At 40.9% G+C, this 18,694-nt stretch overlaps 1 protein-coding gene across 2 annotated transcripts in view; it reads left to right on the forward strand.

Annotated features, from left to right (window-relative positions):
* The window catches only part of BICC1 (BicC family RNA binding protein 1), a 215,501-nt gene that overhangs the window by 130,359 nt on the left and 66,448 nt on the right, over window positions 1–18,694 (forward strand). The window lies entirely within an intron of this gene.

The following is an 18,694-nucleotide window of genomic DNA, read 5'->3' on the forward strand; positions in this document are numbered from 1 at the left end:
TCTCTGGGTGTTGTGATGTTTTGAGGTAAGGTACCATGACCCTCTTTTAAAAATTAGATTTCAAAAATTATCATAACTTTTGAAATTCCAGTTTTATTCTAATTACAGCAAGATTTTCCTTGACCATGTTTCGGAAGCAGAGTGAAAGCTAGAATAGCAATTTTAACAATGCTGCTGAGAAATTGGTGGGTGCCTACGTTACTTCCCATTTTCTAGAATCTTTCAGCTTGTTATGCCGACCCCTGAATTTACCAGGAGCCTTGAAAATCCTTTATCACCATTCTTAACTTGTATTTAACCAGTATTTGCCTTGAATTTTTAGTTTTGTAACTGATTTTACAGAACAGCCGAGTTAGACGTTTGTTTCCTTGGACATATTAGAACATAGCGCTTTGCACAGTGAGAGCTTGTCTACTTGCAAGTTACTGAACAGCAATCCAGGATATAAATCTGCAGTGCCCCAGCTTGCCACTCAGTGATGGCCAGTGTGGTCACTGCTGCAGTGAAGTGAAAAGTCCTGAGTATGGTATCATGTACTGCACTTTGAAGCACTAGTACACTAAGCTTTCAATGTTCTATAGCAATCATCACGTGTTACTGCTCAGCAAACTGGTGTGCTATAGATTTATATCAAGGATTGCCGTGTAATAACTAGTTTGTTTTTGTTTTTTAAGAGTGAAAGATAGGAAACATAGGTATGCTAAGAATAAAGAGGAAATTATAACTGAGTTCCACTTTCAGTGCTTACCTAAAAATAAATTGAGAAATATCCATTAAATGAAATTTTTTGTAACCTAGATAGAATAGAGATGGGCTGGGGGGAGGGAAATAAATTATAAATATATTTACAGGGACAGAGAGGGAGGACAAGAGCACTTGTACTTTGGATGGGAGTACAATCTTCTTGGTCTTCCCCAAAAATACTTTTTTTTGGCACATTCCAGAGAACAACAAATGAGATTTTAAAAAGTAACTACAAAAGGTATTGTAGGAAGGCTTTTAAAGTAACACAAGTTATAGGGCAAGAATAGCAACATGTTAATTAAGCATTTAAGCGAAAAACAGAATAGGTAATTCCATTGGAAGAAGTTATGAATAGGTTAGGAGAAGTTAAAAGTGAGAGGGTAAAAGGGAGATAACTGTAGGTTTGAAGAAAGATACTTCTGCTCAGCTGATGTATTTTTAAAAAAAAAAAAATTAGTGTCTGCACTGGTGATTTAAATAGGATAGTTGGGGATTGGTCCTGCTTTGAGCAGGGGGTTGGACTAGATGACCTCCTAAGGTCCCTTCCAACCATAATATTGTATGATCAGTAAAGGGAAGAAATTGTCAAGTGATCAGTCTCTGCAATTAACCCTTCAGTCGCCAACTCTGCAAGAATCCCAGACTGTTCTTGGATAACTTCTGCTGACACGGCCTAACTGTCACAAGTACAGCTGCTGTTGACTTCAGTGGGAGCTGCAAATGCTCAGCACCTTTGGGTGATCGGGCCACTTCTGTTTAGGAGCCTGACGTTATTCAGCCATGTTTGAAACTGTTGGCCTTAGTGTTCTGTTGCCATCTGCTGGCTGGGAGTAACAATGACACAAGCATCTGGACTGTCATTCAGAAAATTAACAGGTTAAGAATCCTTTTCTAGATGCTATTTTTATTTCTTTATTTTTCCCCCATTCTCAAACAGCTCAAACCATATGTATCTGTACTACTTCACAGTTCTACTGTCAGCTGTCTGACAAACAGGGCTCAGATATTTGTAAGCAAGTGATAAGAATTTTACTCAGACTGTGTGTGCCTAGTCCTGGTCCTGCCAGTTCCTCACTGCAGTGAAACAGTGCCCACAAATCCTTGTTCGCTCTCCTACAGAGTACATGTGCAACTGCCTTTGTGAGTCAGGAGCACTTTAAGCAGCTGTTCAGCAGTACTCCCATTGGCTGCTTGCTGCCTTGCAAGGAAAAGAGGTGCAGGAGCAGAGATAGATGGCGATTTTGACTGTTACACTGGCTGCTTCTCTGCTGTGCTCTGGGTGCAAAAGAAAGTTTGCAGAGTGGATGAGTATAGGTGTATTCCACTGAGCTAAAGCGGGGCCAATATTTGTGGTTGGCTTCTCATCCCACACAGTCACCTAGTACAGCAGTGGAGAGGAGGAAGAAACTGTATAGAACTGTCCTCATCCTAGAACAGACCCTGCAATGCACATTATGAATTTGCTGAGCCAAGGAGTGGGGAGCCATTCATGGACTTATTTTTGAGAAAACTATAGTACCTATTTGCTGAGGTGGGGCAGAACTGTGCAGGATTATTTGGCTGGGAGGATTTAGAGCAGGCAAGGGGTTAACTGGCTGAATGGGGATGGACACAGGCACAGGATCAATGGCTAAGAGGGAGACATGATTTGAGGGTGGCTGCGATGTAGATAATGCAGAGTTCAAAAATGTATATATGAAAGTTAGAAGAGTCTCAAGGGCAAAGAAAGAGCAAGGGAGAAAGATTAGAGAGAAAACAGAATATGGGGAGGGTGGGCGCAGTAATGAAGAAAAGGGATTTAAAAGGGGAGATTGGGGCATGACTCTTCATGTTTTCCATGTTGGTTAGTCATTCTGCCAACAGTGAATGAATGGAGAATTCTAATTTAGAATCATTTTACTTTTACATTGCACTCACTGGGTTCAGGTGCAAATGACTGCACAAGGTGTGTTTTTAGTGGAGTTAAACTCATAGAGTAAACAGAACAGGGAACAGTAAACAGAGAGCAGAAGAAAGTAAGCAAGAGGAAATAAAAAAATTAACACGGGTGATGTGAGGAAAGAGCTGGGAAAGAGGGCCAGGAATGAGAACTTGGAGAATCTGGGTATGGAAATTGGTGAAATGAAAAGGGGACAGAGAATTAGGGAGGGAAAGATTGAGAGCAGAAAGATAGGAAGGGAAGTCATTTGCAGGAAAACAGAAGTCATGCAGACAATGCAAGAGAGTTGTGTAAACTGCAAAATAAAAAGGGACACTAATTTTTTTAAAGTTATGTAGCTGTGAGTGGTGGAGAAATATAAAATAAATTATTTGTGTTTGGTATATCTCTGCAGGGAATGGAAGGGGGACAGGTGGGAGACATAGAGGCATGATGTTTTGTTCGTACAAAGCACATAAAAATAACTTTTATATGTTTTTTCTGTCTGATAGGCAATATGCAAATATGTTTGTAGCCTTTGCAGCAGGTTCAGTGTTTTAAAAGAACACCATCATCTTGAAATCTAGTCAGTGTCATGAAATGAGTTAAAAGTAGAATTTCCCTCAGAGTACCCATGCCCCTGAGTCCTCTTCCAAGTGTTGTGTGTTTTTTACAGTCACTGGTTCCTATTTTTAAATGTTCTTTCTATATCTTCTACTGTATGCTTTTTCTCCCCTTTCAATGTGTGTAAGAGCCGCACACAGGTGAAAGAGACCTGACAATCTTGGGGAAACAGTAGAACTGTAAATTAGAGAAAAAAGAGAGATTTTTTTTGCTCATTTTATGGTTACAGTGATTTAGAAGTTACTTATTACAAGAAAAAATGGTGGCTTAAATATTTAGTGGCAAGTCTTTACATTTAACTTCAGAAGGTTTTACTTCTAAGTGTTGGTGTAGAACTTAAAACAAGAAAGCCTAGATATGCTTTAGTCTCTTAGCATCTCTTCGGTAAAACAGAAAAGTCTTTTTAAAGTGGATGTGTTCTCTGTCTGAAGGAAGTCCAAAATCTTCTACAATTTACTATGTTTTACTCATAATTTGCCAAAGGTTGACAACTTCTGCAGTGTACATGCCCCAAACTGCAGGGAGCAAAAAGAATATCTCATCTCTGTCTGGTGTGGGTGGTCCTCACGTCAGTGCTGAGGCATAACGCTGGAAAAATTCTACAGTGGTGTGTGCATGAGGCTGGGTTTTGGGGATAAACAAAGATTCTGTCCCTCTACTTTAGCTTTAATTATCATTGCTTCAAATATTCACTTTCCATTTCCAATTAAGTTTTGAGATGACCTACAAACTACTACATACTATAGTCTAGCTATACATAGTATTTTCTATCTTCATTTCTGTTTTCTGTAATAGCACCTTGAAAGCCCTAAATATTTTCCTTGAAGTGTCACTAAGGCAATCAGTACTTAGTCTAGTGCAGATCAAAATTTAAAGCAAGTCTTCTGCTGACGACATGTTTATTGTTTGGAATACCAGATGAATTACAGTATGTATTGCAGCCTTTGTATTATAAGCTACATCTGCTTTTTGTTAAGTTTCTCTCTAAATAAGAAACTATCAGAGTAGTGTTTCTTAGTCTGCAAAAAAGCCTAATATGTTTTAAAAATTAAACAGCAGTTGTGTTGCCATTACAAGCTTTTGTTGCTCCGTTTTTTGGAAGAGTTGTCCCAGGCATAGGTGACCTCCTCTCTATTTTGCATAGTATAAATGAAAAGAAATGAACAACAGGAAAGACGAGCCCAAAATATAAGACTTGGCCCCTTCAATCCATGCTGATTTACTTCTTTCCTGAGCAGTCACACGTGCATCCATCCACAAAATGTATTTGTGCTAGGAGCAGGCAGCAACATATGTTAAATGAATCTTCAGTGGGCCTGCTGCCTGAGCCTCTACATAGGGTGACCCTTGACTGGTATTTGAAAGGATAGCATTTAATTCCCTTACACTTACGGATGCAGTGCGAAGGAGACGATTAAGCGACTACTTTCAAAATGAACAGTCCTATTTCTTCTGATTGATTTCATTCACTCCTTGCATCTTGCCTCCTGTTAGACTGCAAACTGTCTTACAAGGGACTGGTTGTGTACATACAGCAACTAGCACCATGGGCCCTGATTTTTCTGTAATACATTATGATTATTTGTAAGTAATCAGGGAAGATGTAGTTATAAGAGAAAAGTATGCAGCAGTGTGGTTCTAAATGACCTGTAGAGATGAACTCCAGGGAAATAATATGAATGAACCAAGTTATAGTTAAGAAGGTGACAGAGAATCCAAAATGTTTGAGAATGTATACAAGCTAGAGCTGATCATTGCTCTTTTGAAGCAGGAAAGCGGGACTGGAAAGCTTTCCTTGTTTCTGTGGGGCAGAGTTAACTTTGCTTTTGAAAGAATAGCATTGAATTATTAGTTTATTCTCAAGCCAGGAGAGATGGGGTCGGGGAATCTAGAGAGAGCTGAAATGCAAACTTAGACTTTGTATAACAGAAATGAACGAGGGGCTTAACATACAGAGAGAGTTTGGCAGTAAAAGTAGTAGAAACTAAAACTTAGAATGACGCACAAACACCATTGTGGTTAAGGTACTTGGGAAACAGAGTCCCGTGAAAGAGTCATGAAGGATGGCTGCAACCTGGCCAAGTCAAGGCTGGGCTGGGTTGTCCTCTGTTAATTCTGTTAGCAATTGGGGCTTTCAGCAGCTGCAGGATCTCTTGCTGTACAGTTCTAAGCACATGCTTTCCTCAAACTGACTTAGGGCTTGTCTACACTGGCACTTTTCAGCGCTGCAACTTTCTCGCTATTGGGTATGAAAAAACACCCCCCTGAGCACAGCAAGTGTCAGCGCTGTAAAGCGCAAGTGTAAACAGTGCACCAGCACCAGGAGCCGTGCCCCTCATGGAGGTGGGTTTTTTAGAGCGCTGGGAGAGCATTCTCCTAGCGCTATGCCATGACTACACAAGCCACATTAAATCGCTGCTGTGGCAGCATTTTAATGTTGCCTGTGTAGACTAGCCCTAAGTCTCTCACCATCTGCAGTTGGATTCTTCCACGTACACATCCAGGAGTTGGTCTTACCCATTCTCCCATTAAAATTCTCTTGAACTGAAGACATGTCTACACTACGGCTACAGTGACACATCTGTTGTGTAGACACTTACTACAATGACAGAAGGAGTTTTCCATTGTGGTAATAAATCTACCTCCTTGAGGTAGATTTATAAACGGAACTGCATTGCACTGGCCATGAAATTTTTAAGTAGATAGACCTACGTTTTAGGTAAAGATAGGGTGACCAGACATCCTGATAAAATCGGGACTGTCTCGGTATTCAGGTGTTTGTCCTGCATCCTGACCGATATTTGGTCGGGACACAATTTCGCTCCCCTGGCAGCTCACCTTTTTTTTTTTTTTTTTGCTCCGCTGGCAGCACTCGGCTTTTTGTGTCCCAATATTTTCTGCCTCTCATCTGGTCACCCTAAGTGAAGACCAGACTTAATTCTGAGACTCTCAAGCACACACTACAGCAATTTAAGAAAATGGTCTTGCTGAAACTGATTCACAGTAACCAATCAGCTTCTCTGAGACGAGCTAAATTATAAACTGTGCTACTCCAGAAGTGCCAAAGGGGAAACTAAAAAAAGAGTGCTGGTAGTGGAAGTAATTCATTCTGAGAAGGACACTTTTATGTCAGGGTTAGTCTATCTACATTTAATGTGTCTTGTGGACAGGATTCACATTTGGAATACAAAAGTTTGCTGTGGCACTTGAGGTTCAGGCTCCAGTTGAGAACTATTCATGTTGATGATCATGCAAATAATCACTTGACTCTGCTCCAAGCCCTTGCAAGGAGAGCACAAATGCAGTATACTGAAAATAAGCACATTGTGCATTAGAAAGACTAATAGTGAAACCCCCAAAATGTAAAGTTTAAGGTGGAAATAATGTTCTAGTGGCTAGGCCATTGGGGTGCAGGAGACCTGATTTCTCTCCTGATGAGCCACAGATTCTGCCTGACCTTGGGCAAATCACTTTAATCTACCCTGTGCTTCTGTTAATGGGAATGATGATCTGCTACTGAGCACCTTACACTCATTAATAGTGATGATGAGGCCATATAAGAAACTACATAGACTAGACAATACAGCACTTACAGGCACGTAATTCTGCTCCTTCACAAACTCTCCGAACTCCTACGTGCACACAAATACCCTCTAAGTTTTCACAGCAGTACCAGGACCATTTAACTTAACACAAAGTGAAAGAGCACTGTAGTTCTGAGATGCCATGCCCTGAGTTTAAATTTTAAATGTCCAAAGTTAAGTTACAGGAATCACCGCCAAAGAGAGACCATCAACTTGAAATCTAGTCAATGTCAATAAACGTGTTTAAAGCATTTTCAGATACCATACATGCTGTGGTCCTCTTCCAAATTTTGTGATTTTTTTTTTTTTTTTTTTTAACACAACTGCATTCCTGGTGGGGGAGAACATATGCTATTAACTGTGCAAAGTAAGCAAACTGAAATAATAGAGAAATATTTTCCACTTTTATTATAGTAATTTAAGGTATTGCTTATAACAATAGTAAATAAACCACTTTCAGACAGAAGCATGATTTTTAAGTTTGTATCTTCTAAAGATATTTTCCTATATTTTCCTCTGTGTAAATTGTTGTTTCTTGACTTCCGAACTAACACTAATTTAAAAACAATCTATAACTGGTAATATTTTGTAGTTAAAAACACATTTTTCAAAGTTGATTCTCCAAAATCAGAAGTGAAGGTGATGGGGAAAAAACATGGCATCCTGCATCCAGATTTCGTCATCATAACCCTTGCTGAGGTCTGGCCAATGGAGAAACGTGCAGGAAACCAGAGAGCTGACGTGTTAGTTTGCTGTACTCGTAATATATATACAGGAAGCAGAACTGCTATTGAGAGAATCCTGATGAAGCTAGACTTTGAAATGAATGTCTGCTATACAGTAAGACTTAGGAAACCATGTTCTCTTTTCTTTTACCAAGGAATTATTGTGTTGTTTTAGTTTTTAAATTCTTCTACACGGCTGTAGCCGCCCATAGGTTTCTCTTAGTGCCATATGATAGCAGTACTCCTCAGTGCCATTGTATTCTCATACGGCACAATATGCAGAATCAGCGGACAAGCAGAAATTGTAAGAGGTTTTTAAAATTTGGAAGTTATGTTAAGCTTTGATACCCCCCAGTGAATATAGGAAGAGGGGAAGAGTCAATGGAGATAACACCAAATATGAGCCCCAGGAGGATAGCAAGTGTGAATAGGAATCAAGAGGACTTGCAGCCAGAGGGAACAGGGGATAGACTGGAGAATCGCACTGTCACCAGGAAAAGACAGGTCTACATAATTGGGGACTCCTTACTGAGAAGAATAGACAGGCCTGTAACCAGAGCTGCTCCAGAGAACAGAAGGGTCTGTCTGCCAGGTGCTAAGATATGGAATGTGGACCTGAGGCTGAAGAGGATCCTAACGGGAGCGGGAAAGAATCCACTAATTGTCCTTCACTTGGAAACGAATGATACGGCTAGATTCTCGCTAGATTCTCGCTGGAACGTATCAAGGGAGACTGTGCCAGGCTGGAGAAGATGCTTAAGGCTCTGGTGATCTTCAGTGGGATTCTGCCTGTTCCTTGAAGGGCAACAGTGTTGTGACAAGATTATGACAATCAACAGATGGCTCAGGCAGTGGTGCTATAAGAAGGGCTTTGGGATGTATGGCCACTGGGAGGCATTCATGACTGTTCTCTCGGGGTGGACTTCACCTGAGTAAGGAGGGAAATAGACTTCTAGGATGGAGGCTCGCCCAACTGATTAAGAGAGCTTTAAACTAGGAATTGTGGGGAGATGGTTGGGAGATGTCCAGGTAATCTCCACGTCGGATTTTAACATTGAGAGGGAAGAAAACAAAATAAGAAAGGATACAGCTGTGGGTAGGAGAATGGACATACAGAGGAAGGGTAGTGTAGATACCGTTCTAATAGATGATACTGATGGTAGAATGTCTGTTCCCAATTAAGTAAAGAGTGTCAGCGAAGCCAAACAGCAAGAATTAAGATGTTTGTACACCAGTGCAAGGAGCCTGGGTAACACAATGGAGTTACTGGTGCAGAAAGTGAAACAGGATATTATAGGGATAACAGAAACATGGTGACATAGTAGTTATGACTGGAGTACAGGTATTGAAGGATATATGCTGTTTAGGAAGACAGAAATAAAGGCAAAGGTGGTGGAGTAGCATTGTATATCAATGATGAGGTAGACTGTAAAGAAATAAGAAGGGATGGAATGGATAAGACAGGGTCTGTCTGGGCAAAAATCACATTGGGGAAGAAAGCTACTAGATAGTACTTGAGATGGTGCTTGGGGTGTGCTATAGACCACCGGGATCTGATTTGGATCTGAATAGTGACCTTTTTAATGTTTTTAATGAAGTAAATACTAATGGGAATTGTGTTATCATGGGAGACTTTGACTTCCCAGATATAAACTGGAGGACAAGTGCTAATAATAGTAATAGTGCTCAGATTTTCCTAGATGCAATAGCTGATGGATTCCTTCACCAAGTAGTTGCGGAACCAACATGAGGGGATGCCATTTTAGATTTGGTTTTGGTGAGTAGTGAGGACCTCATAGAAGAAATGGTTGTATGGGACAACCTTGGTTCGAGCGATCATGAGCTAATTCAGTTTAAACTAAATGGATGGGTAAACAAAAATACGTCTGTGACTATTTCAAAAGGGTTAACTTTAAAAAATTAAGAAAATTAGTTAGGAAAGTGGATTGGACTGAAGAACTTGGGGATCTAAAGGTGAAGGAGGCCTGAAATTACTTCAAGTCAAAGTTGCAGAAACTATCAGAAGCCTGCATCCCAAGAAAGGGGGAAAAAATCATAGCAGGAGTTGCAGACCAAGCTGGATGAGCAAGCATCTCAGAGAGGGGATTAAGAAAAAGCAGAAAGCCTACAAGGAGTGGAAGATGAGAGTAATCAGCAAGGAAAGCTATCTTATTGAGGTCAGAACATATAGAGATAAAGTGAGAAAGGCCAAAAGACATGTAGAGTTGGACCTTGCAAAGGGAATTAAAACCAATAGTAAAAGGTTCTATAGCCATGTAAATAAGAAGAAAACCAAGAAAGAAGGATGAATTCAAACTGGAACAGGTACAGAGAAGGGCTACTAGGATGAACCGAGGAATGGAAAACCTGTCTTATGAAAGGAGACTGAAAGAGCTTGGCTTGTTTAGCCTAATCAAAAGAAGACTGAAGGGAGATAGGATTGCCCTCTATAAATATATCAGAGGAATAAATACCAGGGATGGAGAAGAATTATTTAAGCTCAGTACCAATGTGGATACAAGAACAAATGGATATAAACTGACCATCAGGAAGTTTAGACTTGAAATTAGACGACGGTTTCTAACTATCAGAGGAGTGAAATTCTGGAACAGCCTTCCAAGGGGAGTAGTGGGGGCAAAAGACATATCTGGCTTCAAGACTTATCTTGATAAGTTTATGGAGGGGATGGTATAATGGGATAGCCTAATTTTGACAATTAATTGGTCTTTGACTATTAGCAGTAAATATGCCCAATGACTTGTGATGGGATGTTAGATGGGGTGGAATCTGAGTTACTACAGAGAATTCTTTCCTGGGTGCTGGCTGGTGAGTCTTGCCCACATGCTCAGGGTTTAGCTGATCGCCATATTTGGAGTCAGGAAGGAATTTTCCTCCAGGGCACATTGGCAGAGGCCCTGGGGGGTTTTCACCTTCCTCTGCAGCGTGGGGCATGGGTCATTTGCTGAAAGAGTCTCTGCATCTTGAAGCCTTTAAACCATGATTTGAGGACCTCAACGGCTCAGATACAGGTTTGATACAGGAGTGGTTGGATGAGATTCTATGGCCTGCATTGTGCAGGAGGTCAGACTATATGATCATAATGGTGCCTTCTGACCTTAAAGTCTATGATTCTGTGAATGCTGTTGACCCTCTGTTGATGTTTTGTTTTTATTTAACCGAAGGTGCAGTTGGTCACAGCAAAGATTCTGGCTGTATATAGACAGACAAGATGCAAGGGCTGTAAAATTCAGGATGGAAGGAAATCACTGTGTAATTAATGAATAGGGATGGAGATGATTTATCTAACTTTACACAAAAGTTCAAATACGTTTAGGAAATATAGGAGTAGGTAATTGAGTACTGATATAGCTGAGTGAAACAAAAACATCTAAATCATATATTGTCTCTGCCAAAAACAAGGTCCAAAAAGTTTTAAATTATACATTATATAGTATATGCTGGCCAACAATGTAACCTAATGAACAGATTTAATGATTTGTTTTGTTTTGTTTTGTTTTGTTTTTATGCGGTATATAAAGGAAAGAGAGAGTAGAGTACAGAATTTTTGGTACTAAATTTAGAGTACTAAATTTAAATTCTGCTCTCCAGTATATATATATATGTATCTTGTAAAATCAGTTGGCTTTTACATGGTGATGTCAAATCTGCATATTGGTGTGCTGAAGCAAATCCTAAAAGCATAAGTATATTTAGTATGTGTGTATGTATAATATATACATATACATACCTTCTATTCCTAGTTTTGTTCTTTATTCATGTTAAAGTTTGACATAATACTTATGAGACTGAATTGCAGTACTTGGTCAAATCTACAAGTATACTTGGGAAACTGTTTTAATGTATCAAAATCACTTACCAAGTCAATTGCCATATATAGTACACATGCTTTACATATATAAATTCTTTAAAAAAAATTGTCGGGTTGAAAATACATTTCCTAATGGTAAAACACATGGGCAAAGGCAGGAATGAGAGTATATTACAGGAGAGCACCCTGCTTGGTGCAAAATGAGACACCTGGGAGTTCAGTAATAATCCCTTCTCTCTGGCAGGAATTGGGACAGACTCAGCAGCCAAGATTTCCTCTACCTTAGTAGGTAACCTTCTGAGCCTCCCACCAGATTACTCACCTGTACCTTGCTAGGGTCCTCCATTTTTTGTATTGGCCTTGCCTAAATAACTACTGAAAGAAACATACGTGTGTGTATGTGTGTGTGTGTCTATTGTCAAACAATTGAGGACTATTTTTTTTACAGGGCTGAGGTCCAGAACTTTTCTGGATATAATACTGTATAGTAGCCAGTATTACACATACCTAGCAAATCATCTTTGATGGGAATAAGCGGACAGTTATGAAATTTGAGTGAGGTTATAAACTTTTTGGAATTATTCAATGAAAAATTAACTCTATAGCTATTAATGGTAGACCCCATATATGTAGTGCAAAAAGTGTGGTACTGACAAACACAACTGATGATGAAGTACATACACATGGAAAACCAGTTTGAGTGCATGTACTAAAAATTGAAATTAATTTCAGTAATTTTATCTCTTAGCTGCCTTACTATACAGCAGGGGTCAGCAACCTTTCAGAAGTAGTGTGCCAAATCTTCATTTATTCACTCTAATTTAAGGTTTCGCGTGCCGGTAATACATATTAACGTTTTTAGAAGGTCTCTTTCTATAAGTCTGTATTATATAACTAAACTATTGTTGTATGTAAAGTAAACAAAGTTTTCAAAATGTTTAAGAAACTTCATTTAAAATTAAATTAAAATGCTGATCTTATGATGCCGCCAGCTTGCTCAGCTCGCTGCCAGCCTGGGGTTCTGTTCACCTAGGCCGGAAGTGGGCTGAGCGGGGCCTGCAGCTGGGACCCCAGACCAGGGGAGGGAGTCAGGGCAGAAGGCTGGAGGATGTGGGGAGGTTCAGGGTCAGGGCAGAGGGATGGGGGCTGTAAGGGTGCAGGGCAGAAGGCTGGGTGTGTGTGGGGTTCAGGGGTCAGAGCAGAGGGCAGTGGGGGTGTGGGGCGTGCAGGGCAGAAGGCTGGGTGTGGGAGGGGTTCAGGGTCAGGGCAGAGGAGGGCTGGGGTATGGGGGAGTCATGGCAGAGGGCTGGGGTGCTTGGCTTATGGGGTGCTCCCAGCCCCCTGCCCTGAGCAGCTCATGGCAGGGGGCTGGAAGGGATGTGCCCTCTTCCACCCTCTTCCCCAAGGCTCCTTCCCTACCTCTCTCTGTGTCCTCTACAGAGCTGTGTGCACACTGCCACTCTTCCCCCTCCCCCTCGCTAGGGCCATCAGCTAATTGGCCCAGGGAATGAGAGGGGGCGAGGCAGGAAAGCACCACGCTGGGGAAAGAAGCAGAGGAGGGAGGAAGCTTGGCTGCCACAGAACCAAGCTTCTGCCTCCTGCCCCTGCAGGGGAGAGCGGTGGGCGGGGTGGCTGAGTGGGGCTGGGGCTGGGACCGTGGCAGCGTGCCACTCAAAATTGGCTTGTGTGCCGTTTGGCACACGTGCCGTAGGTTGCCAGCCCCTGCTATACAGTATTATTGTTTAAACTCTTCATTGTGTAGTCTCTTAAATTGTTAATTTCTTCTCATTACATCAGTCAGAGTATACCAATGGCTAAGTATCTCTTCTGCATTAATGTATTCCAGACAAAAACCTATGTGAAAGGAATGTTAAGATTGCAAAGCAAAATAAGTAAAACTTCATTGGATCTTATTTCAGTCCCCTCAACCTGGGGTTGAAAGCCAGGCTGGAATCTTCACTCCCCTTGCACCTGCCAGGCAAAACTGGAAACTAGCACTGATCTGGGCTTCCCTCACTCTTCTTGTAAGGGAGAACAAAAGGAGAATGAGGTCAGAGCTTCTGTTCTTCAGCTGAACTGTCCAACAGACTCTGCAGGGCAAAACTCAACGTACCCAGCTAACAAGGTATTCAGGTATGCCCTTTACTGGGACCCCTGATACTCAATGTTTGCACTTCATGTTAAAAGAAGGTAGGATTCCTTCAGGGCCCTGCTTCCTAGTATATGCCATTTCTCATAGTGGGGAATGAGGCAGAATCCACTGATTTTTCCTAAACTGTGCTCACGCACAGAACCAATATAACACTGTCAAACCATTGAGAATACAATACAAAAATCAGTGTGCATGTCCAAGTTTCCTTTGAATAGCCTTTATGGTCTTCAAGAATCATGAACAAGGCTCCCCAAGGCTTTGTCTGGACAAAGCTTTAAAGTCCCATTCTATCTAGGAGTTTGGTAAAGGAAAGGCAGTGTCTACTGCTCCTAGTTGGTCAAATTAAAGCTTAAGCTCCAGTTAACAAACACATTAGCTAACACTCCGTTACATTCAAGTCCAGACAAAGCCTGAAAAACACATCTGTAACCTGTGAGCTATCTTCTTGCCAGATTTCAAGTTTCTGCCTCCAACCATGAGAGGCTACACCTATTCTATAAGCAGATTGTAAATGCTTTTTGTACAGGAAAAACGTGCATTACCTTTCCATTCCTTTTATTTGCAAAAACATCTACTTAAATACTTATTCATGCATAAACTTCACTTCTGGACTGAGAACACAACAGTCAAATTTCATCATTTAAACATAAACAGCTAAACATGACCTACAAACAGGAAAATGCTTGTGCAACCTTAATTGTAGTTGTTGCAACACTCTCTGCCAATAACCAGTTCCAGATGCTTGAGACTTGGTATCAAATGTTATCCATCTCCTGCACTCCAGAAAATGTATTTGTGAAATATGTGGAAAATATAAACTAATGAGCTGAATTTAGTTTTGTATTACATTGTAGATTATTTTTGTGATCGTGCTATCCTCTCAATCATATGAACGTAATTTATTTCCATGTCTCTCTGTCTGTTGGGGTAGTCTGGAAGGCAATCCTCTTATTCTACTTTTTAATCTTGAGGAAACAGGTTATTCTGTTTTTTCTCAAGGTTAATATTACAGCTTGGCCTCTCTCTAGTGGAGGGGGAGGAGACAGGCGGCAGCCTCTGACATAAAAGATAATACTGCTCCGTGAAACAGCAGATACACATGACAGTAATTATTTATTTGAGTTTTTTATTTCTTTGTATCAAAGTGACTATTCAAAAACTTTAGACACTTTTCACTTTAGAATACATAATTCGTATAGGATTCTTAAAATAGCAAACCCGAGATAAAGCAACCTACGTAACACAACAAACCCAGGAATTCATTTTTTTTAAATTGCCTTTTTATGTGGAACCCACGCCAATTATCTGTGATGTAATTGGTTTCTGGTAGGTTCAGAAGCAAAAGATGGAGTCAGTTCCTGAACACATGTTCCCTGTATTGAAGCATGTTGATTGGTTTTTCTTCCAGACAATAATCCAAGCAGTCTTCCAAAAAGGCTATTATTAACATTACTGATTATTGGTTTTGGTTCATCTGCTGTTAGCAGTTATGATACCATAATGGACTCCACTGCAGGGTGCTACTGCAAGTTGTGTGGTACATCAGTTGTTTCTAGATGTCTGATAACATGCTGTGTGTACCAGAGGTTCAGAGGCAAACAATGTAGGCATTCTGCACACTGGGATCCAAGGCTTTAGGCTTTGGTGAGGATCCCCATTAACACTTCCATATTTTAAATGGCCAAGGATTCTATGTTAGGGCCGCTATAGAGGTAAATACTCTCGGCATGCTAGGGAAGCTCAGCTAACGCTTGCTAACTGCCCCTAAGAGTATTCCAGTACAATGTCTAAGGATAACCATGTCTCATGGGACCCCTCAGGCCCCTAAAGCCTGGAATATTAGCTCCAATCTTTCCTTCTGGAAGTAATGAGTCTCTGAGCTGCAAGACTTCTAGACAGATCTCCATTCTCCTGTCCATAGACTCCTCTTTGCTGCTATTCTGCCGTTCCTACATGCTGTTGTCTCACATCTCCTGCTTGCTGCTCTGTACCTTTCTGCTGCTGCTTGCCCCTGGCAGCAACAGGCAACAGGCTGCTTCTTGACCCAGCGTTTGAGCTGCCTGCTACTCAGCTTACTGCTCGCACAAAGCCTTTGGATCTCTGCTGAGTCTCCTGACTTCAGGAGGTTGCACCCTTTTCCTATACTTTTGACATTTATGAAGCCCTCTACTTGCTAGATATTGAAATGGCTGTTAATGTAGTGCCTTATGCTGATTAGGTTATTTCCCTTCAGCACATTTGAGTTGGGATAGGTATCCGTAATGAGCCAAGAGGTTTATTACAATACAATACTACACAGAAGCAGGAGCACATGTTGTAACTTTCCTTGCCCTAAAGATGGCAAAAATAGCTTAAAAATGGGGTTTTGCCTAGTTTTCTTACTGGACTTTGAAGGAAGTCTCTTTTTTAGAAGATGATATTCTAGTGCATTACAGCAGAGAAAATAAAGTCTGAGCTTCTCTTGTTTACATAGAATCAGAGAGATAGAAGGGACCGGAAAAATCATGTAGTCTAACCGCTGCCAACATGCAGGATTACCCTCTGCTCTACATCCCAATCACTATGATTTTTTTAAAAAACTCTAGTGATAAGTAACATTGCAATTGTCATGATTGTAGTCCTTACACATAAGGGGACAACATCAAGGCTTGTTTTTATCAAAAAACACACTATTATATTGGTATTTAGATGTATGCTTTGTTAGATATGTGAGGTAATATAGTTTATTGAACTGATTTCTGTGGGTGAGTGATGTAAGCTTTGAGCTTACACAGAGCTCTTCTTCAGGTCTGGGAAATGTACTCAGAGGGTATGTCTACACAGCAAAGAAAAACACATGGTTGGCCTGTGCCTGCTGACAAGGGCCTGTGGGGCTCAGGCTGTGGGGCATTTCATTCCCTCTGGAGTGGAAGGATCCCAGGGCTCCAGCCCAAGCCCAGAACTTTACACAGCAATGAAACAGTCCTGCAGCCCTCAAGTCAGCTGGCACTGGCCAGCTGCAGGTTTTTCTTTGCTGTGCAGACATCCCAGAGTGTCACAACTAAATACGAGGTGGAGCAGATTGTTTAACGTTAAGTAGTTAACATGAATTTCAAGGTGAAGAGGACTATTAACATCTATCCACTTACAGGGGGAAAAGGAGAGGAGAAAAAGAATGGGGGGGTTAGTGAGTTATAGGTTGTCGTAATAAACCATACATCCAGTGTGTCTGTTCAGTCCATGATTTTTAGTGTCTAGCAGAATAATAAATGTAAGCTTCCACCCAGCCTCGTCTTTTGAAGATGTTGCAAGTGAGGACTCAGAGATCAGCTATAGAGTGATTGCTTTCATAGTGGTTTTGGCTTTTGCCATTTTTTCTGTGAGTTCAATGAACAGTGTACTGATTCTCATTTCACCCATATAGTTGTTGTTGGAGTGTTTACCTCATTGGATGAGGTATAGCACATATTGTGATAGGCATGGATCTTGAAAGGTATGTTGTGGGGCGTGTTGGTCATTGTAGCAGTGGAGATATATCTACAGGTTTTGCGAGGTCTGGTGCATCTTTGACTTAGCTTGTCCTGGTCTAGAGGGAGCTTGCTTCTGATGAGTTTGGAGAGGCCGGAGGGTTGTTTAAAAGCCAGAAGACGGGGTTCTGGAAAGATATTTTTTCAGGATGTGTTTCCATTGAGTATGGGTTGTAATTGTTTGATAATACTACATTGAAGTTCCAATGTTGGGTGCTAGGTGATAATTAGAGGCGTGCAGTCAAAGGCAGTTTTACTTCTGTATTGAAACAGGTTCTCTTGGGTTATTTGGGTGGTCTGTTCCATGTTGTGATTTACTTCTCTGATGGAGTGTCCTTTGGTGAAGGCCGTTTTAAGTGAGTTAAGATACATATCCTGAACTTTCTCCCCAGAGCATATTCTGTGGTATCTAAGGGTATGTCTACACTACAATTAAAAACCCACAGCTGGTCCATGCCAGCTGACTCGGGCTTCCAGGGCTCAGACAAAGCGGTTGTTTAACTGTGGTGTAGATGTTCTGGCTCGGGCAGCAACGCAAACTCTGGGACCCTCCTATCTTGCAGGGTCCTAGAGCATGGGCCCAGCCTGAATATCTTCACCTCAAACAACCCCTTAGCTCGAGCCACACAAGGCTGAGTCAGCTGGCATGGGCCAGCCGTGGGTTTTTAATTGCAGTGTAGACATACCCTGAGTGCCTGACTGTAGATACCATGTTTCTAGAACAAGTTATCGAGATCCTCATTTATCCACCAGTACAGAAGACAGTATATCTTCTGCCTGTCAAATATTTTTTGTTGTTGTTTAACCAGTGAATAATAAATATGTGCTTAACAGGATTCAGATACTGGAGATGATGAAACAAAAACCACTGACGATACTTTGCTGTGGCTTGCTGTGAGGATCTGTTTTCATATGTTAGTGATTGAATTTTATAGTCTTTGCTACTTGACTAGATCTAGAATAGAATTTTGCTTGCAACTTTTTTTATCCAAGATTGTGCTGCTTAAGGAAATGGCTTTTTTTGTGCTACATAGATAAAAGCAGGTTCCAAAAAATTACTATCTAACTTTTTTTTAACAAATAATTCAAGGATAATAAAATTGAAAAAGCAGATCTCCAGGAAGGGAAAATAAAATTTTGAAAAAATACCTCTCCCAAGCCCAGTGGAAGTTTATTAGGGGAAAGAAAATCGGTATATGTTTTTTGCAAATAAAACCAAAAATTGTCCATCTGTAGCGTTAATGGACACCCAAGAATTTCCCACGTAAATTTTTTTTTTTCATGTTCTGTCTGGTTTTGTTACAGCTTAAGCTGTACTGGTTTCAATATTCTCTGCTTCATGCTTTCTCCCAAAACCTGTGTTTTGTGCACTAACAGAGGGTTAATTGTAATCATTCTGTCAGCAAAGCTCTATTGGTCATGTTTTGCAGTGAAGAAACACTGGAATGCAGTTAGCTGGAGTAATAAGACAGTAGGAAGCATAGCAACAGAGTCTGGAAGTATAAAGATTCAAACAAAATGCTCTTGGGATAGATAACGGGAGCAGCTATGATGAAGACTGATTCTCAGTCACTTAGATTCATGCCATAGGAGGTGCCATAACTTTTACTGA

Source organism: Chelonoidis abingdonii, chromosome 15, assembly GCF_003597395.2.
Source record: "Chelonoidis abingdonii isolate Lonesome George chromosome 15, CheloAbing_2.0, whole genome shotgun sequence".
NCBI lineage: Eukaryota > Metazoa > Chordata > Testudines > Testudinidae > Chelonoidis > Chelonoidis abingdonii.